The sequence below is a fragment of the Gracilinanus agilis genome, chromosome 2 (assembly GCF_016433145.1).
Source record: "Gracilinanus agilis isolate LMUSP501 chromosome 2, AgileGrace, whole genome shotgun sequence".
NCBI classification, from domain to species: Eukaryota; Metazoa; Chordata; class Mammalia; order Didelphimorphia; family Didelphidae; genus Gracilinanus; species Gracilinanus agilis.
The window spans coordinates 95,799,602-95,813,544 of record NC_058131.1 but is presented as its reverse complement, the minus strand read 5'-3'; positions in this window follow the sequence as shown (position 1 = coordinate 95,813,544).

The window sequence follows — 13,943 nt, the reverse complement described above, 5'->3', positions numbered from 1 at the left end:
AGAGAGAGAGGGAGAGAGAGAGAAAGAGAGGGAAGAAGGGAGAGAGAGAGGGAGAGGGGAGAAATACAGAGAAAGAGAGAGAGAGGGAGAGAGGGAGGGAGAGAGAGGAGAGATAGGGAGGGAGAGATACAGAGAAAGAGAGAGAGGGAAAGGGATGGGGAGAGAGAGAGGAGAAATACAGAGAAAGAGAGAGAGGGAAAGGGATGGGGAGGGAGAGAGAGAGAGAAGGAAGCAGAGAGAGAGGGAGAGGGAGAAGGGAGAAATTCAGAGAAAAAGAGAGAAAGGGAGGGAGAGAGAGAGAAAGAGAGGGGGAGGGAGAGATATTGAGAAAGAGAGAGAGGGAAAGAGGTGGGAGAGGGAGAGAAGGGGGGAAGAGAGAGAGAGAGAGGAAGAAAGAAAGAGAGAGAGATTCTTGCCATGAACATCCTGAGCTATATGACGTGGGCTTGTTGATATCTCCAGGACTAATTGTTTCAATTAATAATACGGCTCTATAAAATTTCAGCTGCCGAGTGCAACTGGAAGGAAAGATGACATAATGTATAAATAATTCAGACAGGCGATCGTATTGTGCTCCCAGGGACCTCCATTAAGGGGCTGCAGAGGGCTGCCGCAGTTCTCCTGGGAACCTGGCTAACGCTCTGGGCAGCGCTGGCTGGTCCTGAGCTTCTGCCCACACTGCAGGGTCCAGGAGTCCAATGGGCGGTGATTCTGCCCCCTCACCCCCCCAACACACACCCCGTCCCTCCCAGGCACTCTAGGCTGAGGTGGGGAGCCCGGCCCCCCCCCCAAAGGGAAGGGAGGACACTCAGAAGCAAATTGGATACACTAAACTCAGCTATTACCTTTCCCTTCCTTTTCATGTCCCTGATTCCATTCTTTTCTCATCCCTCTCTACTTGGAAACTCTTAAGCTAATCCTCTGTCTGCCTCCTCTCTTCCAGGACAAAGGCCTTGTCACAGAGACGGTTAGTGCTGGCTTGTCTCAAGCTGTTATCATCATCCCCAAAAAGCCTTCTTTCAGTATCTTGTGCACTGATCCAAGCCCTCTCCTTCATCCAAGAATGGATAGCCTTTTTTTTTTCTTTTCCCCAGAAACCTTTTGTCCAGATGTGGAAATCAAGGACAAGTCCAAATAGCCAAGGTGATTAAGATATTGTCTATCAATTTACTGATCAGGAGTAGAGGGAAATCCCCCATTCTTTACCATCTATCCATTTTGCTTTCTATCTGCAGAACTCTCTGTCTGACGTTATTCTGGGAGATTCTTTTAATTGATGCCTCTGGCCAATCTGCCTCCTTCACTCAGGCCAGAGCCCTCAAAGTGGGTCTTGTAGATAACACTTTCCATGGCCGTGGGGAAGCATCAAAGAAGGGAGTGGAGGCAACATGGTTCAGTGGGAAAGGGGGTGACCTGGGTAGAGTAGAGGATTTGGAATCAGGAAGACCAGGGCTAGAATCCTTCCTCAGACACTTATTAGCTGTGTGAGCCTGGACAAGTCATTTAAAACTCTTTGGGCCTCGTTTCCTTCATCTGTAAAATAAGGAGGTTAGAATAGATGAATAGGGGGCAGCTAAATGGCACAGGAGATAGAGCACCAGACTTGGAGTCAGGAGAATGTGGGTTCAAATCCAGAGTCAGCCAATCCTAGCTGTTTGACCCAGGACAAGTCACTTAGCCCTAATTACCTAGCCCTTGCCACAATTCTGTCTTAGAATTCATATGAAGTCAGAAAATAAGGGTTTAAAAAAATAGATGAATAGGAGTTAGAATAGATTCACTCTAAGATCTCTTCTAGTACTAAATCTATGACCTTTTTTACTGGGACCCAAGTTAAAATGAACAAGTAGAGGCCTGAACTTTCTGTTCTAGGCATCTGTGAAATGGTCCTAGGAAGAATGGTTTGTATTTTCAACCTAAAGATGGTCTCAGAGATTCTTATCCTCAGATTTCAAGGGAAAGAACATTGCTCATTCCCAAAGCAGTACATTTCCTAATGGCTAGTCCCTCTTTCATGGAATGGTCTCCCTATTTAGTCAGTCAGTCGATAAACAGTTATTAAGTGTCTATTATGTGTCAGGCATTGTGCTAAGCTCTGGGGATACAAAGAAAATTTTTTTTTAAGTTTCTCTTCTAGAGGAATTCATAATCTCAATAAGCAAAGAACAACATACAACCAAGTTATATATGGAATATGGTGGAAATAATCAACAGAGGGAAGACCCTAGAATTAAGAGGAATGAAGAAAGGCTCCCTGCAGAAGGGGGCATTTTATTTAGGACTTGAAGGAAGTCAGGAAAGCCAGGAGACAGAGATGAGGAAGGAGAATATTCCATTAATGGGGGCTAGATGGTCAAAATGCCTGGAGATGAGAGATGACTGACTCTGGTGTCTTGTTGGAAGGGCACTAAGGAGATCGATGTTGCTATATCAAAGAGTATATGGTAGGGGTGGGAATTGGGGGAGTTTGGGAGGGAGTGTAACACAGAAGAAGACTGGAATGGGAGAAGATTATAAAGGGCTTTCAATACCAAACAGAGGGCTTTTGTCTTAGAAGTGACAGGGAGCCACTGGAGTTTATTGAGTTGGGTCTTGACGTGGTCCAATTTGTGCTTTGGGAAGGCCACTTTGGAGACTTAGTGGAGGATTGACTGGGGTGAGGAGATACTTAAACCAGGTGGACCCTCTGGCAGACCATTGCAATAATTCAAGCAGGAAGGGATGAGGGCTTTCCCAGAGTGATGGCTGTATTAAAGGAGACAAGAGGGCACATTCAAGAGATGTGACAAAGCTAAAATTAAGAGGCCTTGGCAAGAGATTGGATATAAGGGAGAAGAGATGACAATGACCCATAGGTTGTTACCCCTGATGACAGGGTCAATGGTGTTGCCCTCAACAGTAATAGGCAAATTTGGTTTGGAGGGATTCTCAGAGCCCTTTCAGCTTCTGCTGCTACTAAGCTGCCATTTTGGCTCCATCTCCCTAAGAGGGAAATTTGGAAAAGGAGAAGAATAATGGGTTTAGTTTTGGACAAGACGAGTTTAAGATATCTTCAGGACATGCAGTTCAAGAGATCTGGAAGGTAGTTGCAGATAGAAAGATTGGAGATCAGCCATGATGTTAGGGATGGATAAGTAGATAATACTGAATCCATGGAAACTGATGAGATTACCAACGGAAATAATGTAGAGGGAGAAGAGGAGAGGACCCAGGACAAGTCCTGGAGGCCCCAGGCTTAATAGATATGTCCAGCAAAGGGGATGGAGAAGGAGCAGCCAGATATATAGGAGGAGAACCAGGATAGAGTAGTGTCACAAAAAAATTAGAGAGAAACCTGGAGTCAGGAGGACCTGGGCTTAAAGCTGGCCTCAGATACTTCCTAGAAGTGTGACCCTGGGCAAGTCACTTAATTTTGATTGTCTAACCCTTTCCATTCTTCTGTCTTAGATGGAAGGTATGGGCTTAAAAAAAAAAAACCTAGAGAGAAGACAATATCAAAGAGAATAGGGTGATGGACAGTGTTATTGGCTTCAGAGAGGTCAAGAAGGGTGAAGGTTGAGAAAAGATCATTAGATGGTCCTTGCTCCCTATTTATATCCTACTCATCTCACTGCTAAGGAGGCATAAATAGAAATCATGTTGCCTTAGAGGCCTTGGAGCCAGATGGCGCAGTAGATAGTGAGTGAGCCTGGAGTCAGGAAGATCTGAGTTCAAATCCAGACTCCAATATTTTTTAATCATGTGATTCTACCCATAACCTCTATCTGTCTCAGTTTCCTCAACTATAAAATGGGGATAATAATAATAATAGTTTCTACCTCCCAGAGATGTTATGAGGATCCAATGAAATGATATTTTAAAGCATTTAGCAGAACGCTCAGCACACAGCAGGCGTTTCAAAATGCTTGTTTCCTTCCTTCCTTCCAGTCAGAAGACTTGGGGTTCTGCTACTGATTAGCTTATTAGCTATAGGAGCATGGACAAAGTCATTTCTCTTGAGTTCCTCAATGCAAAATAAAGATGATAATATGAGTATTCATTACCTATTCCTCGGGGCTGCTGGGGAGAAAGTGCTTTATAAACTGTAAAATAACACATAATTATGAGTTATCACTATTATTATTACTCACCACCTACCTTTCCTGCCTCTGCTCAGATTTTTTAACCATCCCACAACCCACGCTGATCTTTTCCTCCTCTGGACTCCTACAGCATTTGCCGTCTTCGCTACTTGGTGTTTGTATTCCATTGTCTCATCCCATTACTTAACTCATCTCTCTCAATGACCTCTTGCGGTAGGGACTGTCTACACCACAAGTCCTACATTAGGTATTCTGGTTGCACTGGTTTTTTTTGTTTGTTTGTTTTTATTGTTTTTTTCCATCTTGCTTCTCCAGCTAGATTGTAAACTCTTTGAGGGCAGGGCTCTATCTTAGGTGAAGAGCTCACTTTTCTTAGGAGCTAGTTGCAAAGTATCATTATCCCAATCTTAAAGAAGAAGAAGCTGGGACCCCCATGCTAAGTGGCTTGCTCCAGAGGGATAGCAGTTCTCGGAGTGGGGGGGTCAGAGGACTTTAGGGGGTCTCTGAGATCCTTTCAGAGTGTCCACAAGGTCAAAATTTTTCATAATAATGCTAAGGCTTTTTAAGCACTAATATAATAATTACAAGCAGATATAACCCACAAAAGAAGCTTTTTGGAGAGTCCTCAATAATTTTTAAGTGTATGAAGGGGGTCAAAAGTCCAAAAATTCTGGAAACTGTTGACATAATAGAATGAATACTGGACCCTTGAAGACCAGAGTTCAAATAGCTGCATGACTATGGGCAAATCACTTAACCTTTGGGTCTTAGTATTTTCATCTGTACAATGGGGCTAACATAACCTCTCCCTTCCCAAGACCATCATGAGAGTCAACTGAGATAATGTTTTTTTTTTTTTAAACTCTTACCTTCTTAGAATCAATATTGTGTATTGGCAGAAGAGTAGTAAGGGCTAGGCAATAGGGGTGACTTGCCCAGGGTCACATGGCTAGGAAATGTCTGAGGTCAAATTTGAACCCAGGACCTCCCATCTCTGGGCTTGGTTCTCCATCTACTGAGCCCCCTAGTTGCCCTCTGCTTAGTAATATTGGATGATGATTCTTTGTAAAAACTTGGCTACTCTCAGCAATGCAATGATCTGGTGTTAGAGGGGAATGCTATCCACCTCCAGAAAAAGAACTACTGGAGTCGGTCAGATGTGGATCAAAGCACATCTTTCACAGTAATGGATTTATGGTTTTATTTTGGGGTTCAGGTTATGTATGAGTTTGCTCTTAGAACAATGACCAATATGGAAATTGTTTTGCATGACAATAAAAAATAAAAACTAAAACCCCCCCAAAAAACACAAAAGAATTTTGTAAACTTAAATGGCATTGCTGTTATCACCATTACTGCTCAGGGTTACATAGTTGGTAAGTGGCAGAGATTCCGTGCTCCTTCAGCCATCCCACAGCTTCTTCTGTGACCTCCCCCTCCCCAAATACTTGAGATTAGACAGTTGACACATGAATGAATAAATGAATGAAGCCTAGATCATAGGTTCAGAGCTCTATACCTAAAAGGAACTCCAGAGGGCATTTAGTGCAAACCACCCATTTTACAGATGAGGAAACTGAGGTCGAGAGGGGTTATTGACTCGCCTCTTTGGTCCCACAGCTGGTAAGGGTCAGAGGAAAGATCAGAGCCTGGGTCTTTTCCAACTCCCAATCTAGCCCCCCATCCACTCTGCCTCCATCTTTTCTTATTTACTAGAAAAATAAACCGATCAGAGTTTTCCATCTACCCCATTCGGGGAGCCAGACGACAAAACGGAATCTTTCCCTGATCTGCAGGTTTCTTGTGGTTGGACCCTGGTCGGGAAGGGAGACCAGAGGCGAGTGTCCAAGAAAGACACCCTTCCAGGGATTCCCATCTCCTGGCTCACGATGAGGGCTTCATCTCCCTGATGGGGGACACAGAGGCTGAAGGAAGGAGGGAGGCAAGCATGAGAAGAGGCAGGCGGGCCTCCCTCGAGCAGTCTAAGGTTTCTCTGCTCGCCCTCATGGTGCACTGCAAAGCCGATAGGTGACCGGTGTGGATTACAGAGCGCAGGTGTCCTATGCCCGCTGCTCGCTGTTTATCAGGACCCCGGCTCCCCCTTCCTTCTTTCCTCATCTCTCAGCTTTCTGCCTGCCACTCCGACTAATCATTCTGGAAAAGATCCCTTCTCCCTGCCAGGAGACCCGGGAGATGCCCATGGAAAGATCTGAAGAGGATCCCTGCCGGTCCGGCCACCCACCCTCCCGCTAGGAATTTGTAATGTCCTGAGCACGCTGGCGCTCTGCATGGTCCGAGTGGGTCAACAGTGTTTGCTGTGGGTTAAGCCCTGAGGGGGGACAGCACAGCCGAAGGAGAGAGAGAAAGGAGAGGGGAAGGAGAGCAAGGTTCTAGAATCCTGCCTCCGAGGATGTGGTGGGTCCATTCAGGGTCTGGGGACTCTCCTACTGGCACCTAGAACTTGGGACCGTGGAATCTAAAAGCGGGGGAGGTAGAAGCCCTTCTCCCTCACCCAGTTCAGTTTATGGCTCCCATGTTATGGGTGAAGAGGAGCTTCACCTCTCTGGACACAGACGGAAGAGAGAAAAAGAGACTCTTTCCAGTACATCTAAGGTGGCTCAGTGGATGGAAATGGGGAGGTCCTGGGTTCAAATGGGACCTAAGACACTTCCTAACTGTGTGACCCTGGTCAAGTCCCTTAACCGGCATTGTCTAGCTCTTCCTACTCTTCTGCTTTAGAACCAATACTTAGTATTGGTTCTAAGATGGAAGGGAAGGGTTTAAAAAGAGAGAGACTGTCCCAGTCTGGTCCTTTTAAAGACACTGCCTGTTCTGACTATCCAGTCAATGGAAAAAGGCTGTTTCCATCCATGTGAGTAGAGAAGCACAGAATGTCTTGTCCCAGAAGCACAGAAGCAGGTCCTTCCATGTTAGCTGATCTGGACATGGACATACACCTGTATTATTCATACAAATATACAAATACACCATCTGTAACCTCTGTACTTGGCACAGTACCTGGCACATGATGAGTGCTTAATAAGTGCTTGTTTTGATTTTACAGACGAGGGCACTGAGTTTCTATGCTTTGTATGCTTGTTGGGGCTTGTCTTTTCAAAAGGAAAGGACCAAGTCCTCTACATCTCCTGTCTCCTCCAGTGCCTTGAGCGGACTTAGTGACCTTGGGTAAGTCACTCATGAGGCTAATATTACACAGCCTATCTCCCAAACTTGACTCTGTAAATGGCAAAGTGTTCTTTCAATATGAGCTTATTGGTATAGGATTTTCAAGAAACACTAGGCGAGAGAATAACTGAACTGGAGGAACCCATACTCCAGGTAACTACATTAGATGAGCCATTGATTTCTGTGGATGAACAATGTCACATACTGCTCAGAGGAACCCAGAAGGAGAGGGGTGAATAAATAAAATATGAGGGCTGCTAGGTGGCTCAGTGGATAGAGAGCAAGGCTTGGAGTCAAGAGGATGTGGGTTCAAATCTAGCCTCAGACACTTCCTAGCTATCTGACCTTGGGCGAGTCACTTCACCTCCACTGGCTAACCCTTGCCACTCCCCTATCTTAGAACTGATATTAAGACAGAAGAGAAGGGTTTATAAAAAATAAAAAAGTAAAGCCAACACTGGGGCCTTTTCAGCCCCAAGAAAGCAGGAGAACTTTCTCTCTCTGAATTTGTGTCACTGTCCCTCATTACCATGAAGATCTTGTGTCCAGTCCCAAGATGGATCATGGTATAATGGAAAAATACAATAATAATTATTATTCTAGCTAGCATTTACATAGTACCTGCTGCACTTTATGAATATTATCTCATCTAACCCTAACGCCAATCCTACCAATAAGATAAATGCTGTTATTATCCTGATTTTACAGTTGAGGAAATTGAGGCAAAGCATGTTAAATGACTTACCCAAGGTCAATACAGCTTGTAATATCTGAAGCTGGATTTAAATTCAAGCCTTGCTGACTCCAAGCCTAGTTCTTTATTCAATGCCGCACCTAGCCACCCACAGAATACTCACTCTGGCGTTCGAAGCTTTGGGTTTAAATCACAATCCTGCTGCATCCCGTCTGGGTGATCTTGAACCAGTTCATTCTCGTCTCTGGTCCTGAGTTTTTCCCTCCTCTGTAAACACAAGAATGGACAAGATGCTCTCTACAGTCCCAGCTCCATGTCCAACAATCTCTTCAGCTTGGCAAGAGAATCGTCGAGAAGTGCGTGGAGCCTGCTTTTAAAATCTCCCCCAGGGCAGCTGGGTAGCTCAGTGGATTGAGAGTCAGGCCTAGAGACAGGAGGTCCGAGGTTCAAATCTGGCCTCAGCCACTTCCCAGCTGTGTGACCCTGGGCAAGTCACTTGATCCCCATTGCCCACCCTTACCACTCTTACATCTAGGAGCCAATACACAGAAGTTAAGGGTTTAAAAATAAAATAAAATAAAATCTCCCCTGTAGGAAGGATAGAGTTATGCTTAGGTTGGGGTGTGTTCAGCCCTGTGAATGCTTCAGGCCCTGGTCCAGCTGGGAGTTCTCCAGTCGTGTCCCCCTAGTCCGGTCCATTGATTCCAAATCCTCAGACTTTATTTCTTCATGATTTGGCAAGAGGACGTCTGTCGATCAAAAGGGACTTCATGGCGGCAGCATCTCTGCACTCTGTTGTCCCAACACATTTGGAATCCCAACAGTCAGCCTACCTAGGGGTGATCTACTTCTTGCCACCCCAACTCTCCTATTCATTTGTACTGGAGAGCAAACATAATGGTTTCTAATGAGAGCTAGAGGCCACGATCCTATGGACCAGTATTGTCTTTCCAGGAGCTAAGTTTACTTTACTTGGTAGTAGTTGTTATTCAGTCATGCCCAACTCTTCTTGACCGTGGACCACGGCACACTAGTGTTGTTCATGAGGTTTTCTTGGAAAAGATACCAGAATGGTTTGCCATTTCCTTCTCCAGTGAATTAGGGGAAGCAGAGGTCAAGCGATGTACCCAAGGTCACATTGCTGGTAAATATCTAAGGCTAGATTTGAACTCAGGTCTTCCTGACTCCAGGCCCAGCACTCTATCCTCTGAGGTCAAAATATTAAATAGGTGGCTCAGTGGATAGAGAGTCCGGCCTGGAGACAGGAGGTTCCAGGTTCAAATCTGACCTCAGACACTTCTTACTTCTGTGACCCTGGGCAAGTCACTTAACTTCAATTATTTAGTCCTTCCCATTCTTCTGCCTTGGCACCAATACTTAGAGTTGGTTCTAAGAAAGGTAAGGGCTTAAAAAAAAGGACATGGCCAGCCTAGGCAACTGGAGCCGGGAAGGTATCAATAGAGAACAGGCACAACTTCTGTTGACTGGCCTAGAAACTTTTCTTCTCAGCCACTGTCCAAACTCTATAATCCCCTCTTTTCTGTGTTCCAAGAAGCCCTTTTAGGCAAGGCATATCAAAAAGTCCCTGATAACTTCAGTATAAGTCACTAGAAGCCCTGATTTCCCTCCTTCTATATGAAAAAAAAATATTATTGATGTATTTTATATTCACTTTTGAAGGTATCCCTCCTCTTCCTCTACTCAGTGAGTCATTTCTAATAACAATTTTTTTAACATCAGAAAAAAAAAAACTATTCTGCAAAATCAGTTGCCAAGTCTTCTGTATTGGACAATATATAAGCACTATTTCATACCCCGAGACCCCAATCTCTGGAAAGAAGGGAAGGACTAAATTTCTCTTTTAAGTCTTTCTGGTTAATTGTAATTAAAGAGGGTGTGCCTCTGGGACCTTCCAATAACCTTAGTTCCTCGTAGACCCCACTTTTCTTCAGCTCCAGCCTTCTGGAGTAGACCTAATTTATACTTATTTTGAGATGTTCCTTACTGACTGATCTTCCTTCCTGTCATGATTCTGGCATTCTATCTCAGAAGATATGGAGTTTGCTTTCAAGAGAATTATCTTTTATTTACTTAATTTATCTTAACTGATGTCCCTGCCAAGGCACAAGTAGGCAGAGGCAACTGGGAAGGCCATTGTCATCGTTGTCATCATCATCATCATCATCATCATCATCATCATCATAGCTAGCATTTATTTAGTGTTTTAAGGTTTGCAAAGGATTTTCCATGTCGAATCATATGATGCTGACAACAAACCTATAAGGTAGATATTAGTATCATCCCCTTATTATAGGTAACAAAACAGAGGCTGACTGACCTCCTTGATGTTCCTCACTTACTGGTAGTCCTCAGTGATTGCGAATTCTCTCCCTCCTCATTTTCATCTCAACTTCTCTGACTTCCTTCAAGTCCCAGCTAAATCTCCCCTTTTACAAGAAGCCTTTCCTGTTTCCCCTTAATGTTACTGTCTTCCTTCTATTGATTATCTCTAATTTATCCTGTATATATCTTGTTTGTACAGATTTCCAGGCCTTTCCTTTCTCTTTTTTATCTAGCTTAAAGTTTCATTATATTCCTCCCTTCCCTCCTTCCTTCCTTCCTCCCTCACTCTGTTCCTCCCTCCTCCCTTCCTCTCTTTCTTCTCTCCTTCCCTTCTTTCCTCCTTTCCTTTCCTTCCTTCCTTCCTTTCTTCCTTCCTTCCTTCCTTCCTTCCCTCCCTAGTTTGATAAACTTAGAAGTCAGAACAAAGAGGTATGGTTTGGGGGCAAGAATAATCCATAGAAGGTAGAAAAGCCATGTTGTAAGCTGGGATACCTATTCAAAGACATCTCTCTATCCCATTATTTGTCAGAGAGTCTCTGGGTTAGAACGTCCTGCTTGGGACAGGTAGGTCACAGGCTGGTAGGCAAAGCACCAGATCTGGTGATGGGATGTCCCAGGCTCAAATGTGGCCTCAGACACTTCCAACTGTGTAGTCACTTAACCCTCTTTTCCTAGCCTTTGCTTAGAGCTGTTACTAAGATAGAAAGTAAAGGTTTTTATTTATTTATAAAACTCTTAACTTCCATCTTGGAATCAATACAATATTGGTTCCAAGGCAGAAGAGTGGTAAGGGCTAGCCAATGGAGGTCAAGTGACTTGCCCAGGGTCACACAGCTAAGAAGTGTCTGCGGTCATATTTGAACCCAGCACCTCCTGACTCTAGGCCTGGCTCTTAATGCACTGAGCTACTCAACCGCCCCCAGAAAATAAAGGTTTTTAAACAAGCATCTTGCTTTCAAAGGGCCCTTATTATAGTGTAACTCCACTGCAGAAAAGGAGAATACACTAAACTCAGGGCTGGGGCCTGAGGAGCAGGACTGTGAAACAGGCCTGTTTCCAAAGGATTGGAGAGAGAAGGGGTTGGTGAAAGGACTGGACATTAGGAGAGATGGCAGGTCCAGGTGTGGTGCCCAACTGTGCCTCAAATTCCTTTGTTGTTGCTGTTCAGTCACGTCTGACTCATTGTGACCCCATTTGGGTTGTTGTTTTTTTGGGGGAGTCAAAGACAAACCACTGGAATGGTTTGCCATTTCCTTCTCCAGTTCATTTTACAAATGAAGAAACTGAGGCAAACAGGGATAAGTGACCTGTCCAGAGTAATGCAGCTTCTAAATATCTGAGGTCAGATTTGAACTTAGGGAGATGTCTCCAGACCCAACACCATCCACTACACCACCTAGAAATAATTCCTCTATCCAGGAGCAAAGACTTTCATTGTATAATAGATGAAGCTTACTGTCCACTTCCCTCACCCCCACCTCCTTCCCGTCATTCCCTCTGCCTGGGTAGGGAGAACACAGTGCCCTGCACTCATTCTGAGAGAAATGGTGGTTCTTGGTTTGGGTCGAGGGAGCAGACACCCCAAGATAAACTCTGGTGACTGCTGGGGGGCAGGAAGTTTGTTCAGCTGTTTCCTAGCATCGGAGTCGGGGGAGCATGCAGAGACGGGTCCCCATGCCTCGTGCCTAGGCTGGAGTTTCCCCCTTCTCCTCCCCTGCCCTTCTGCTCTCTCCTCCATCATCAGTCAGGGCATCCCTCCAACAAGCTGCTACAGCTGCCTGCAGGCTCTCCGCATGGAGCAGCTGGGCTTACCTCATCTCTCTGACCTTGCAGCAATGCTCAGAACCGGTAGTTTGGGGCTGTAAATCAATTCGGTCCTATCTCTGGTACCCTGCTGTGTCTGCTGGACCTCCACCTTCAGAGCCTGCTTCTTTAGGCAACAATATCACATTCATCTGGGGCTGGCCGACAGACTCAAGCCAGAAGGGGGGAGATCTCTAGAATGGCACTCTGAAGGACTAAGCCCTCTTGGGGCCCCCTTAGAGATGGCCTTTGAAAACGAATCCAGCCGGATGACCTGCTAGGTGGCACTGAGGTTAGAGTGCTTTGTCTGGAATCAAGAAGACCCGAGTTCCAATCTGGATTTATCAGCTGTGTGATCCAGAACAAGTTACTTAACCCCCTTTGCCTCAATTTCCTTATTTGTAAAATGAGCTGGATAAGGAAATGGCAAGAGTTATCTTTGCCAGAAAAAAAAACCCAAAATGAAATGGGGTCACAATCGTTCTGGAATCTTTCCCAAGAAAACCCCAAATGGGGTCACAAAGAATTTGAAACAACGGAACAACAACAACAAGCTAGGACTTTAAGGTTGGCAAAGTGCTTCCCAAATTTTACCTTGTTTGTTCCTCACAACAACACTGTGAGGTGGTGCTGTTATCATTCCCATTTTAGAGATGAGAAAACTGTGCATGAGAAAGGTTAAGTAATTCGCCCAAGGTCACCCAGCTAGTAAATGTCTAAATCAGGGTTTGAACTCAGGTCTTTGTGTCTCCAGTTCTTGTGATCCATCCACTATACCAGAGAAAACTAATTTAGCCCATGACTTAGTTTGAATTACATAGGACCGGCTATATAAAATTGAACTTATTTCTATGTATAGGGTCACAGATTTAGAGTTTCATCCAGGCCAACACCATTATACAGACGAGAAAACTGAGGCAGAGAAGTTACATCATTTAGTCAGGTTCAAAGAGCAGATAACTATCTGCAGGAGGGTTTGAGCATAGGCCCTCCTCCCTCTAATTCCAGCTTTCTGTCCTCTGTATCATGCTGCCTACTTTATTTTTCCTTTCTTCTTTCTATTAGCTTTTTGGCTCTCCTTAGTACAGGAGAGGAGATACAATTTAAATTAGTTCAGTTTGTCCTTGGCAAGCATTTTGGGCCAAAAGTTTGAATGGGAAGGAAAGGGGAGGCATTGGCTAAAATGGGGTTCAGGAATTTCTGATCTCAACTATCTGTGCCTTACCCCTGCCCCTACCCCTCTGGCCCCAGATAATGGAGAACAGGCTGTCTCTGGAAGACCAAAGGGGATGTGAGTGGAAGGCAGCCAGTGTTGCCATTCTTAGCTCCTCTCCATAGTTTTCCCAGCAAACAGGGTGGATTCTCTTCCCAATTCAGTATACTTGCATTTCTGTGAATTTTCTTTGGCAAAAATGGATGGTTTAGAGTCTGTTTAAAAAAAAAAAAGCGACCACTTTTCCTCCACAAAGTAGCAGTTTTTCATTTGCAAAAATGGTCTGATGCTTTTTGCCAAACTACAGTCAGGGATTATAAGTGAATTGCCAAATTGGGAGCCCAGGGCCCATTTGGTCTTTGCTAGCCTTGCAGTTTCTTTCCCATAGTTTTTCCTATGTCATTAATTCCCAGGACTGACAACCAACCCACTAGGATCTGGCCATTGCTGTGATCTTTAATAAAGCACACTAAAACTTAACCACCAGCAGGTCTCCCATCACCCATCTACCCCCCCCCCCACACATACTTACTCTTTCTCTCTCTCTCTCTCTCTCTCTCTCTCTCTCTCTCTCTCTCTCTCTCTCTCTCTCCCTCCCTCCTTTTCCCTCCCTCCCCATCTC